The sequence below is a fragment of the Anomaloglossus baeobatrachus genome, chromosome 11 (assembly GCF_048569485.1).
Source record: "Anomaloglossus baeobatrachus isolate aAnoBae1 chromosome 11, aAnoBae1.hap1, whole genome shotgun sequence".
In the NCBI taxonomy this organism is placed as follows: Eukaryota; Metazoa; Chordata; class Amphibia; order Anura; family Aromobatidae; genus Anomaloglossus; species Anomaloglossus baeobatrachus.
In genome coordinates this window covers 180,783,593-180,796,810 of record NC_134363.1, presented here as the reverse complement: position 1 = coordinate 180,796,810, position 13,218 = coordinate 180,783,593, and positions in this window count along the sequence as shown.

The window sequence follows — 13,218 nt, the reverse complement described above, 5'->3', positions numbered from 1 at the left end:
ATCGCTCCCGGCCGCCGGGTGATCAGCTGATCGCTCCCTGCAGCCGGCCGCCGGGTGATCAGCTGATCGCTGTCACTTGCCGGCGCCCGGGCATGCCGGCGGGCGGGCGCTCAGCTGAGCGCTGTGACTTGCCGGCGGCCGGGCATGCTGGTGGCCGGTCATTCAGCTGAGCGCTGTCGCTTGCCGACGGCCGGGCGCTCAGCTGAACGTTCGGCCACCGCGAGCCAAAATAAAGTTTGATTTAAAAAAAAAAAAAAAAAAAAAAGGAGCATGCGCAGTGAAATCCAGAGGATTCCGCTGCTCAAAATAACGTTACATGCTGCGTTCCTCCCGCTGGGCGGAAGCAACGGAGCGTCGCCCAGCGGAAGCAACGCAGCTCCTTTTGGTACAATCCGTCAACCATACAAGTCTATGGGAAACAGCGGAATCCGTTAACGGATTCCGCTGTTTCCCAAAAGGGCGGATTGTAACGGAAGGAAAATAACGCAAGTGTGAAAGTACCCTAAGATCTGTTCATCGTTCAGCGTCACACGCTGCGATGTGCGCTACCCCGGGTACGATGAACAATCTGACGTGCAATTCATGAGGAATGAACGATGTGCGTGCGATGAACGTTTTACCGTTCAATCGCACGTACCTGTCACACAGTACAATGTACCTTACGATGCCGGATGTGCGTCACTTACGACTAGAGTTGAGCGCGGTTCTAGGTTCGAGGTTCTCCAGTTCGCGGCTCGAGTGATTTTTGGGGCCTGTTCTAGATCGAACTAGAACTTGAGCTTTTTGCAAAAGCTCGATAGTTCTAGAAACGTTCGAGAACGGTTCTAGCAGCAAAAAAACAGCTAATTCCTAGCTGGCTTTCCGCTGTAATAGTGTAAGTCACTCTGTGAATCACACTATTATGACATTTCAGTGTATAGTGTGCGGGAACAGCGCCTTCAGATCACTGCTGTTTGTATAATGGCGATCACACAAACAGCAGCATTTTTTTTTTTTTTTCCTTGTCTTCCTTCCCTAAGCGCGCGCGTGTTGTGGGGCGGGCCAGCATGTCAGCCAATCCCAGACACACACACAGCTAAGTGGACTTTTAGCCAGAGAAGCAACAGTATGTGTGATAGGATGTCCATGTCACATGTCCCTGCATTATAAAACCGGACATTTTCCTCCAGCACGCCATTATCTCTTTTGCGTCCTTGGTGTCAGACATCACTGGCGCAGCTCCGTCCTGAGTCCTATCGCTGATACAGCTGTATGCGCTCCATACACAGCGCTGGACAGCTTAGGGAGAGCACTTTCTATCAGTCCTTTTAAGGGCTCGTACCGGCAGGGTCAGAGCCATAGGTGACAGGTCCTGAAAACAGAGACAGCGTCTGTGTAGCTAAGGTCAGGGATTTCGTCGCTGCATTTCCCCATTAGGAGGGAATAGAAAGGCAGGCTTCCATTCCTCTACCCAGAGCACCACAATCCTGGCACTGTACCCTCCTGTCCTCTGCACACTCCAACTCATTATAACTAAGCCATTATACGAGCAAACACTCAGTGTACCTAGTGGCATCCTAAACGTGGCTATTGGACTTTTGTCTAGTCGCACTAGTGCAAAGATATTTGCAGCACGTCTGCCTGCATTGCACACTAAAACTCATTGTTACTTACTAAGACATTATAATACCAAAAATTGAGTAAACTTACTGGCATACAAGAAGTGGCTGTTGTACTCCATTAGTGCCCCACTGGTGCCAAGCTATGTGCAGCACCTGTGCAGGACACCCTCCTGCTCTGTTTTTAATAAGCTATGATAGCCCAAAATACTGCCATTTAGTGGCATCATAGAACTGGCTGTTGGACTCCTTTATTGTGCCAAGCAATCTCAAGCACCTCTACATTCTACCCTCATGCACATTTAGCTATGCTAATTTTATGGCAAACTCAGGGAATTCCTTGCTGCATTTGATCATTAGGAGGGATAGAAAGTGAGGCTTCTTTTACTGTCCCGGTACCCACAGAACACGACCCCTGTACCCATCTGTCCACTTTTGCCACACTATTTAATTTGCACAAAGAGCTGACTCTTTTTCTGCCTTCCTAAAATTGTCTGGAATACTACCGTATTTTTCGGACTATAAGACGCACCCTGGTTTTAGAGGAGGAAAATGGGAAAATAAAACTTTAAGCAAAAAATGTGGTCATGACACACTGTTATGGGGCGAGGATCTGCTGCTGACACTGTTATGGGGGTAATGTCCCCAAATTCTCTACTAAGGTACCCCATCCTGGTAATGATCCTCCTGCCTTGTATATGATCCTGCTATAAACCCCCATCCAGCCTGTTCACATACCCCCCCCCATCCAGCCTGTTCACATACCCCCCCCCCATCCAGCCTGTTCACATACCCCCCCCCCCCCATCCAGCCTGTTCACATACCCCCCCCCCCCATCCAGCCTGTTCACATACCCCCCCCCCCCCATCCAGCCTGTTCACATACCCCCCCCCCCCATCCAGCCTGTTCACATACCCCCCCCCCCCCATCCAGCCTGTTCACATACCCCCCCCCCCCATCCAGCCTGTTCACATACCCCCCCCATCCAGCCTGTTCACATACCCCCCCCATCCAGCCTGTTCACATACCCCCCCCCATCCAGCCTGTTCACATACCACCCCCCCCCCATCCAGCCTGTTCACATACCCCCCCCCCATCCAGCCTGTTCACATACCCCCCCCCCATCCAGCCTGTTTACATACCCCCCCCCCATCCAGCCTGTTCACATACCCCCCCCCCATCCAGCCTGTTCACATACCCCCCCCCCCATCCAGCCTGTTCACATACCCCCCCCCATCCAGCCTGTTCACATACCCCCCCCCCCCCATCCAGCCTGTTCACATACCCCCCCATCCAGCCTGTTCACATACCCCCCCCCCCCCATCCAGCCTGTTCACATACCCCCCCCCCCCCCCATCCAGCCTGTTCACATACCCCCCCCCCCCATCCAGCCTGTTCACATACCCCCCCCCCCATCCAGCCTGTTCACATACCCCCCCCCCCCCCCCATCCAGCCTGTTCACATACCCCCCCCCCCATCCAGCCTGTTCACATACCCCCCCCCCCATCCAGCCTGTTCACATACCACCCCCCCATCCAGCCTGTTCACATACCCCCCCCCCCATCCAGCCTGTTCACATACCCCCCCCCCCCCATCCAGCCTGTTCACATACCCCCCCCCCCCATCCAGCCTGTTCACATACCCCCCCCCATCCAGCCTGTTCACATACCCCCCCCCCATCCAGCCTGTTCACATACCCCCCCCCCCCCCCATCCAGCCTGTTCACATACCACCCCCCCCCCCATCCTGCCTGTTCACATCCCCCCCCCCCCCCCATCCAGCCTGTTCACATACTCCCATCCTGCTATATGCCCCCATCGTGCTCATATACCATCCTGGTATATGGCCTGTATCCTATAGCACAGAGAAAAAAATAAACGTTTATACTCACCTTTTCCTCACTCCCTGCAGCACCGATCACATCTTCCTCTCTGGCACGCTGATCTGTGTGTGTGGAGCCGTTCCCCTGCAGCACGCGATGTCTTCCTGTCTGTGCCGATCAGCTGACCGGCACAGATCAGGTGACCGGCACAGACAGGAAGACATCGCGTGCAGCAGGGGGGCGGCTCCACACACGGGGATGGGTGAGTGCACTGATTCACTGCACCCCGCGCTGGTAATGACGCGCGGGGGGCAGTGAATACAGCCGCACATGATCACTCCAGGCTGTAATTGCCAGGGGTGATCATGCGGCTGGCTCTTTGCTATGCGCGCGTCCCCGCTCGTCCTCCCGCCCACCTGTCAGTGCCGGCTTCAGCGCTGAGAGATGGGCTGGAGGATGGGCGTGCATATGTAATAAGCGGGCCCACGTGGTCACGAACAGGCGCTGCTGCTGCCTGCTCGTGCCCCCGATGACCTGCAGCACCCTCATTCCCAGCCGCAGCCCTATAGTCAGACCATAAGACGCACCCCCAACTTTCCCCCAACATTTGGGGGAAAAAAAGTGCGTCTTATGGTCCGAAAAATACGGTAAGTTAGTGTTCCTTTGCTGCCAAGCAAGGTACAACACATGTGCATTCTACGCTCCTTTCCATTTCTGGAATGCAATTATTAACTGCAGGTAGTCCAGCCAATCTGTGACGAAGGTGCAGGCGTGGATATAATGTAGCCTGCATCCAATGATGGTTCTCTCGATGTCTGACAGCTCAACAATACGTTCTGTTTCCACTTCCAACACAAGTGATGACCTGCCAATCACACTCCCTGTTGCGGGTTAAGGAGTGGAAGTTCAGTGTGAAAAATCATGTGAGACTGCTGTCCCCACAGTCACAGATGATGAAGAGCACGCAGATGCACTTGATGGGGCAGGCGGTGGTTGCACAGGCACGCTAGGCCGCATTGTAGCACAGTGAAATTCACATTGCGACTTATGCTTCATTTTAAGTCGTGTACAGGGTGGGCTCCCCAGTATGCAGCAAAGCCAGGCAACAGGAAAAGGACTCTAGGCAGTTGGGTTGATAAATGATTGTTTAACTTTACCAAAACAAACAATAAGAACCATGCATACAATTAAAATAATTGAACAATCTATTCTGTTGCCTACTACCTGCTAATCCCTCTGTGTAGCAGTAATTGTGTGTTTGTGCGTGTGTGTGCGTGTGCGTGCGTGCGTGCGTGCGTGCGTGTGTGTGTGTGTGTGCGAACACGACTTACCAGTGGCGCATCACAAGAGCTTACAAGTTATCTACCTAAACATAGACAAAACACATTACCCCCCCTGAATACCCTTGTTAGCTGAAGCCTCACAGATAATGCAGATGATAACAGTGTGAATGCAAACCACACAGCTCTGCAACACAGTCATGGAAATCTTGAAAAGCAACAGTCAATGCAAACATGTGTTGCTGTCCCTCTATGATTTAAACTGTATGTGACAATTTGACAGTGCAGAGGCAGCAAGTCTTATTGTCTATATAGTCGGCCTACCCAGAACAGATATGTGTTTTGCTAATAAAACAAAGTGTTGCGTGCCCGCATTATTGTCTGGGCACAGCCTACCGTACCCGGGTACTGTGATGTCCAGTTGCCAGAAATACAGACTTTACGCTCCTCTCACGGTAAACAGTATAGACAGCACCGTAAGAATGTTGGTCTGTGGCACAGGATGCTGCTCACTGGCATTACAGTGCTCATCATCAAAGTACAACCCAACTCCCCTCACAATTGAACAAAGTGTTTCCGCGGTGGCTCCTTGCTGTAACACACACCTTTAGCTTTTCCTTCTGTTCATAGACAGCATCTCCAAGTCCACACCCGAAGAGCAATTTTATATTGCTATAGTGACCAAAGGCAGATCCAAAAAACAGCAGTCCCTTGTGTGTAGTCTGCAACAATGCATGCAATGAACGGCAAATAAGCATATTGCGTTGACAGTTGCTAAAGCTGAGCAATACACCTTCACGCTGTCAATTCATATCCATGTGATACTTCATGGAGGAAGTACTCAAAAGTGTGAGTTTTTGCCTTCTACTTACAGATTGTTGACAAATCTTACAGATTACATGACTTTGGTGATCCTTTGCGATGTCCAAAAATTCACAGGCTAGGAAAGGCTTACAGCCCATGCGACCTGCATAGCCAACACGACTTCTGCTCAGAGTCAAAGTTGTGGTCCAGGATTCAGTTGTTGACGTGCTTCCAGTACTTTGTCTCTGGCCAGGAAGACGCAACGTAACCTCGTCGTCAGTAGCATCCTCCTCCACCTCCTCTGCTGACCTCATCGACTGGCTGACTTTGGTTTGACAGTAAGTGTGGTCTCCAACCTCATCAATAACCCTGTGTGTTTTCATTCCCCTCGTCCTGAGTCCTCCGAGACAACCTCTTCCTGCCCTGACCGAATAGTAAAGTTGTCCTTCCAATCAGGTATCTGTGCTCCTCATCATGTTCCCCATTGTCTCCACCAAGAGGATTTAATTTTTGGAAATGAGGGTGTAGATTAGGCACAGCACCTTATTCATCGGGGCCTGGATCCCAGTCACAAAGCTTCAGGCTATCTGCGCAGATCATTTCCCCTGTCTCATGGAACTCGCTACCTCAACACGTCAGATTATCTGCTACACCCGCAAGCTTCAAACTGAATCTGAAAACTCATCTGTTCAGAAATGACTATAACCTTCAATGACACCACCACCATACGTACTTGACGCTCAACCTAAACAACTCCTACTGTCTCCTCCCAAAAATCCTTTAGAATGTAATCCCGCAAGGGCAGGGCCCTCTTCCCTCTGTACCAGTCTGTCTATAGTTACTTGTATATGTATTCTGTATGTAACCCCCTTCTCATGTACAGCACCATGGAATCAATGGTGCTCTATAAATCAATAATAATAAAAATAATAATAACTTCCTTGTCTGTACTCATTGCAGCTTTGGAGCAGACCTCTGATTCCCAGGCTATAGTGCGACTGAACAGCTATGCAAACTCAACCATCTCTGTTACCCCATACTCAGCAGGGCTGGTGGAAACTTGAGAGCTGTTAGGAAGCAAGTGCGATTGGATTGACACCACAGAGGAATGGAGTATTTGGGATCTTGAAATTGGGGTGGAGGAGAGGCCACTTTATGGAGCAATTCAGATCCATTGAAGCAGCTGCTGATTTGGCCTCATCTACATTTGTTAGCGATGGTCGTGTCCATGAAAAAAGGGATGATATCAGATTATCCATGGGAAGAAGTACACCTGTTCTTTTTGATGTTATTTGTTGTTACAAAACGGTGACGCCTTAAACGCAAGCAGCCTGCTGCAGTTTCAGTTGCGCCCAGGCATCAGCTGCCATTTAGGCCTGTGCCTCGGGTTGTCCAGCTGGCTACTTTCTCCTCCACGTCTAAGTGTGGGGAGGCAGCTAGTGCGCATGCGTGTGCCGATTTACCCCAGCCGCAGCCTAACTCCAGTGTTTCGCCTAGTGAGTATGCTCAGCCTGACTGTGCCATTCCTGAGGCTAAGTCTTCATTTCGGGCTACAGCGCATGCTCCCACACTTAGTGCGAAAAGCCTCTTTGCACAGGTACTTGCACTCCGTGCCGGGTCTAAGTCCTGTGTTGTGCATAGACACCATGCTAAAGCTGATAGTCTTTTTTCAGAGACTGTATTTCATGCAACTGACCATGGTCAGGCACTTACTGCATCAGAAACTAGGTCCGGTAATGAACTCTTTGGCCCTGCCCCTGATGTGGGGGGCCCATTTAGACCACAGGGCATCAGGTGTCCTGACGATGTGGCCAGGCCACTCCCAAATGGCTTGCAGAGGCCCGCCCCTATGACTTGTCACCTCATTATTGATGGTCAGACGATGACTGGTGAGGTGTTTGGGTCATGACAGCCATGAGGTCATCATTGAAGTTGCGGTTCCAAATAGGACGCTAGTTATGCCACTCATGACGTATCACTCTGCTTTTGTCTCCAGGAGGTGCATTGTGGTCCACCCTGGTTTGTAGCGGACCCAGGTTATAAAACAGGCTGGAGACAACAAGGAGGTGCGCAGTCTTCTATTATGCTCCGAAAGAGCACACCTCCATGTGTTGAACCCATTGCGGCTTTAGGCCAGAGGTAGGCAGGGATAGGGCGTCGATGCACGCCGCCACCACAGTTGGTAACGCAGAACGGTTAAGACCAGCTCCTGTCCTACCAGTCCTGCTTGTGCAGCCCAGTGGCATTAACAGGCCTGCTGCTGCTGATGCGCCTGCTGTCCACAGGTGTGGCCCCAATGCACACGGTCAGTGTACTCAATGGCCCCTGTGTTGTTAACAGGGAGTTCCTGGGCTGGGTGGGTATGTGGACCCTGTGACGCTAACAGGGCTCACAGTCTCCAGATCCGAATGGCGTCTAACTCGGTTCAGGCTACTATTAGTTTCATAGCCACACAGCTCTGTATCCTCCACCGAACCTTCCAGTTGCCAACCTCTCCTTTTCCATCTGGGAGCACGGTGGACACTGACTGCTGATGGGGATATATACCTTTCTCTTTCTTTTCTTAATAATTTTCGTTATATAGCGGTAACATAGTATATACCACCTTATCCAAATCTGCCAGTCCCACCGTAACAGATGGTGTTTCTTCATCAAATGTTACTTTTGCTTAACCACCAAACCCACGGACAAAAACTTTTTCCCCTTTCCAACACACCTGTTCCCCTTTCCACCAGCATCTCTCCTTTTTCAACTCATTTTGTATATGACCAAAAGTGCAACTCTGCAGGGACACCGTACTCAACGCCATCTCAGCACAGCAGCCATCCCTCGGTCCCTCAGATGTGGACAAGTAAAAGACCATTTCCTCCTATCCATGACAAAGCGTTGAGATTCACTCTGTGCAGCACTGGTGTTTAGTGGAAAAGCAGATCGAAGATTGCGTAACACCTTCTGAAGATACTCCTGTATACGTGCGTCCATTTCTATGGCAGGAATTATTTCGCCAAATTTTGTCTTGTACCGGGGATCTAACAGTGTGGCAACCCAGTAGTTAGCATTACTTCGAATTCCTACAATCAGAGGGTCATGTTGTAGGTAGTGCAGCAAGAAGGCGCTCATGTGTCTTGTGCATCCAGGAGGACCAAGTCCTTGGTGTGTTGGTGGCAGAGAGGTGAGAATCGTGCCTCCTTCCTCTGCCCTCACCCCACAACCTCGCACAACCGAAATGTGAGCAAGCTCTCACTCATCTGCTGAGTCTTCCATGCCCATCGCCAGTTCGTCCTCCATTTCTTCATGGCTCCTGCACCTTCCTCAACAATTTTTGCTGATACTATGCGCCCTTGTTAATCCCTATCCCCCACCATAACTGCTGCCTAGGTGCCGCTTACCGTATGGACCTTGTAGATCTTATTATCCCTTCTGCATATGACTCCTCCTGTACTTCCTCACCTTCCTCTTGGACTAATACCTGACTCCGAATAATGCTTACAGTGTGCTCCATCATGTAGATGACCAGAATTGTCACGCTGAGAATGGCATTGCCAGTGATAAACATCTTCGTCGACATTTGGAAACTGTGTAGAAGGGTGATCTGCACCACCTCTGGATCAAGTTAGCCCAGGGTATACGTCATACCGTATTTCAGCAGGGCTCTGCGGTGCTGCCACACACGCTGCAACATGTGCAGATTCCAATTCCTGCGTGTCGGAACATCGCATTTCCGGCGTTTAACCGCCAGACCCTAAGACTTCCGGAGCGATGACAGTTATTGAGCTGCTGGGTGCGAAGGATGAAAGTGAGCACACAGCAGCGTGCCCGCTGCACAAGGCCATGTAGGCCGGGATGGTATTTTAAAAATTGCTGGACAACCAGGTTCAACACGTGAGCCATACAAGGCACGTGTGTCACTTGCCCTGAAGAAGGGTCGCAGACTGGTTTGCATCATTGTCGCACCCGACCTTCCCTGACTGCTGGTTGACTGTAGACAACCATTGATGAAACTCTGTCTCACTCTCCAGAGCTAACCGTCCACAATTCCTCAGCGGTGTCTCACATTTCCCCTACATTTCAAAGTAAACATTTGACCGCCTGATGGCCTTGAGCTCTGCTGCCAGCATAGTAAGGAGGTGTGTGAGATTCCTTGGGCGCAGTTACAAGGAAGGGTGGCCTGACCACACAGGGTTTGGGCCTAGGTGGAGGACCCACACGAGGTTGAGGAGGCAGAAGCAGTGGAGGAACTTGTACATACAGAGGAAGGATTGACACACAAGTCGTGGGGACGGCAAGACTTGTACAGCAAACCCTTCTCCATCTCTCACCATAGTTACCAAGTGCCCAGTCAGCAACATGTAACTCCCCTGTCCATGCTTACTGGTCCAAGTATCTGTGTTGAAATGCACCCTGTCACACACAGAGTTTCTCAAGGAATTGGTGAGGTTGTGTGCGACCTACTGTGGTAGCGCGGGCACGGCTTTCTTGGAGAAGGAGTGACGACTGGCCATCGGCTCTTGGGGCACTGCAATGGGCATAAGGTCTCGAAAATCCTCGGTCTCAAAAGGGTGTAAAGGCAGCCTTTCTGTTGCCAACAAGTTGCAGATGATGAAACTCAACCTCTTAGGCATGTCATGCCCTTCGAAAATCATGTAAAATATAGCGAGGGGACTCCAACCACAGTCTCCCTCGTTGCCACTAATTGGGCCACACACACCCCACTTGACTGGCATCAGTTGACCCCCCCTTTTGAAAAAGAAAAAGATGCTTTGCATGAAGCACTCTCAAAAATACGCGTGCCTTTCCCGTCCCCTGGCTGACCCAGGGGAAGAAAAGTCCTCTGAGAGCCATGACTTGTTCATCTTGGTTCTTTTAGAAACACAGCGAGGGGACTCCAACCACAGTCTCCCTCGTTGCCACTAATTGGGCCACACACACCCCACTTGACTGGCATCAGTTGACCCCCCCTTTTGAAAAAGAAAAAGATGCTTTGCATGAAGCACTCTCAAAAATACGCGTGCCTTTCCCGTCCCCTGGATGACCCAGGGGAAGAAAAGTCCTCTGAGAGCCATGACTTGTTCATCTTGGTTCTTTTAGAAACACAGCGAGGGGACTCCAACCACAGTCTCTCTCGTTGCCACTAATTGGGCCACACACACCCCACTTGACTGGCATCAGTTGACCCCCCTTTTGAAAAAGAAAAAGATGCTTTGCATGAAGCACTCTCAAAAATACGCGTGCCTTTCCCGTCCCCTGGCTGACCCAGGGGAAGAAAAGTCCTCTGAGAGCCATGACTTGTTCATCTTGGTTCTTTTCGGAAACACAGCGAGGGGACTCCAACCACAGTCTCCCTCATTGCCACTAATTGGGCCACACACACCCCACTTGACTGGCATCAGTTGACCCCCCTTTTGAAAAAGAAAAAGATGCTTTGCATGAAGCACTCTCAAAAATACGCGTGCCTTTCCCGTCCCCTGGCTGACCCAGGGGAAGAAAAGTCCTCTGAGAGCCATGACTTGTTCATCTTGGTTCTTTTAGAAACACAGCGAGGGGACTCCAACCACAGTCTCTCTCATTGCCACTAATTGGGCCACACACACCCGACTTGACTGGCATCAGTTGACCCCCCTTTTGAAAAAGAAAAAGATGCTTTGCATGAAGCACTCTCAAAAATACGCGTGCCTTTCGCCTCCCCTGGCTGACCCAGGGGAAGAAAAGTCCTCTGAGAGCCATGTCCACATTGTCAGTGGACAGACACGTGTGCTTATCTGCCAGCAGACCCCCAGCAGCACTGAAGACAGGTTCCGAGAGAACGCTGGCTGCAGGACACGACAAGATCCCCAAGGCGTACGTGGCGAGCTCAGGCAATTTATCCAGATTGGAAGCCTAAAATGAGCAGGGCTCAAGTTGCACAATAATGGCATCGATGTTTCCTTGCATATACTCATATATCTGTGTGTCCTCCTCTTTTTCCTTGTCCAGCTCTTTTGTTTTCGCATGAGTATATGTCCTTGTCACTTTCCCATGTGTTTGTGTTGTGTTGTGAGTTGTTTGTCACCTTTTGGACACCTTTGAGGGTGTTTTCTAGGTGTTTTTATGTGTTTGTGAATGCCTGCCATTGTTTCCTATGCGGTTCGAGTTCGGTTCGTCGAACGTTCAACGAACCGAACTCGAACGGGACCTCCGTTCGGCGAACCGACCTCGAGCCGAACCGGGACCGGTTCGCTCATCTCTACTTACGACGTGACCCCGCCGACACATCGTAAGACACATTGCAGCGTGTAAAGCGGGCTTTAATCCCACACAGTTGAGATGATGTGAGATCAGGGATCACTTCCAGGGTTCCTCGTTCTTCTTTATACTGAAGATTACACAGGTTTGTAAAGGTAAATTTGTTTGCAAAGTAAGAGTTGATTTTCATACTCTTTTGATCGCTGAACTTAGTAAAAAAAATATCTACAAGATTCCATCACATACAGGTTTTTTTCTCCTACACACACGGACTCCTCAAGGTTCCAAAAGGAATTCCTTCCATACTTTTTTCAAAGACGTTGCTCTAGTGTATTGCAGTGATGTTCCTGGCCTAATGGAAAAAATGTAACACAGCACAATGTGAGTGGAGACTGATTCATCTCTTCCAAAAAATTTCTGAAAGATGCTACTGCACAATGGCAGCAAGTGCCTGTAGGGCATTCTGAGGGAAAGCTATGACACTTTAGACTTTATGCAGGCGTCACACGGGACGATAAATCCTGCAATTGCATGAGCGATCGTACCCGCCCCCGTCGTTTGTGCGTCACGGGCAATTAGTTGCCCATGACGCACAAAGTCGTTAAACCCCCGTCACACGTACTTACCTCCCAAGCAACGTCGCTGTGGGCGGCGAACATCCACTTTCTGAAGGGGGTGGGCCGTGCGGCGTCACAGTGACGTCACACGGCAGGCGGCCAATAGAAGCGGAGGGGCGGAGATTAGCGGGACGTAAACATCCCGCCCACCTCCTTCCTTCCGCATTGCCGGTGGGTGCCGCAAGACGCAGGTAAGCTGTGTTCATCGTTCCCAGGGTGTCACACACTTCGATGTGTGCTGCCTCGGGTACGATGAACAACCAGCGCCATGACAAATAAACAATTTTTTAAAAATAAGCAATGTGTACACGTCTCACGATTTGTGAGCGATTCTGCGTCGCTCAGAGGTGTCACACGAGACGAAGTAGTGAACGATGCCGGATGTGCGTCAAAAAAAACAACAGTGACCCCAAAGATGCATTGTACGATAGATCGTCTCGTGTGACGCCCGCATTAGTCTCAAGAAACTTAACTATGAGGATCAAGGCTGGTCAATGTGTGGTGATCGGAAGGTTCTGTGCAGCAAGAGGGGTACCTGTCACAAACCACCGGGGGGGTCACTCAGAAATCCCCCGCGCTGGCTACCAGTACGTCACAATCGGGGGGTAACAAGTGGGGGTCACCCCTCCTTTATACCTCCCGACCGACAGAGCACGTGACGCGCTCTCTAGCGCCCCTCTTATAGTCAGGCCAATTATGGAATTGCCCGACAATAAGCAAGGAGGCCGCTATACTACTTATGCCGATTATTGAAGGGTCCCCGGTGAGAGTAGGGTATATATTCCCCCGACCTCCGCGGGCGGAATATATAAAATCTCCCCGAATCTCACTGGCCTCCCCACAATAATCCTTGGCACAACTCGCTGCCACCAAC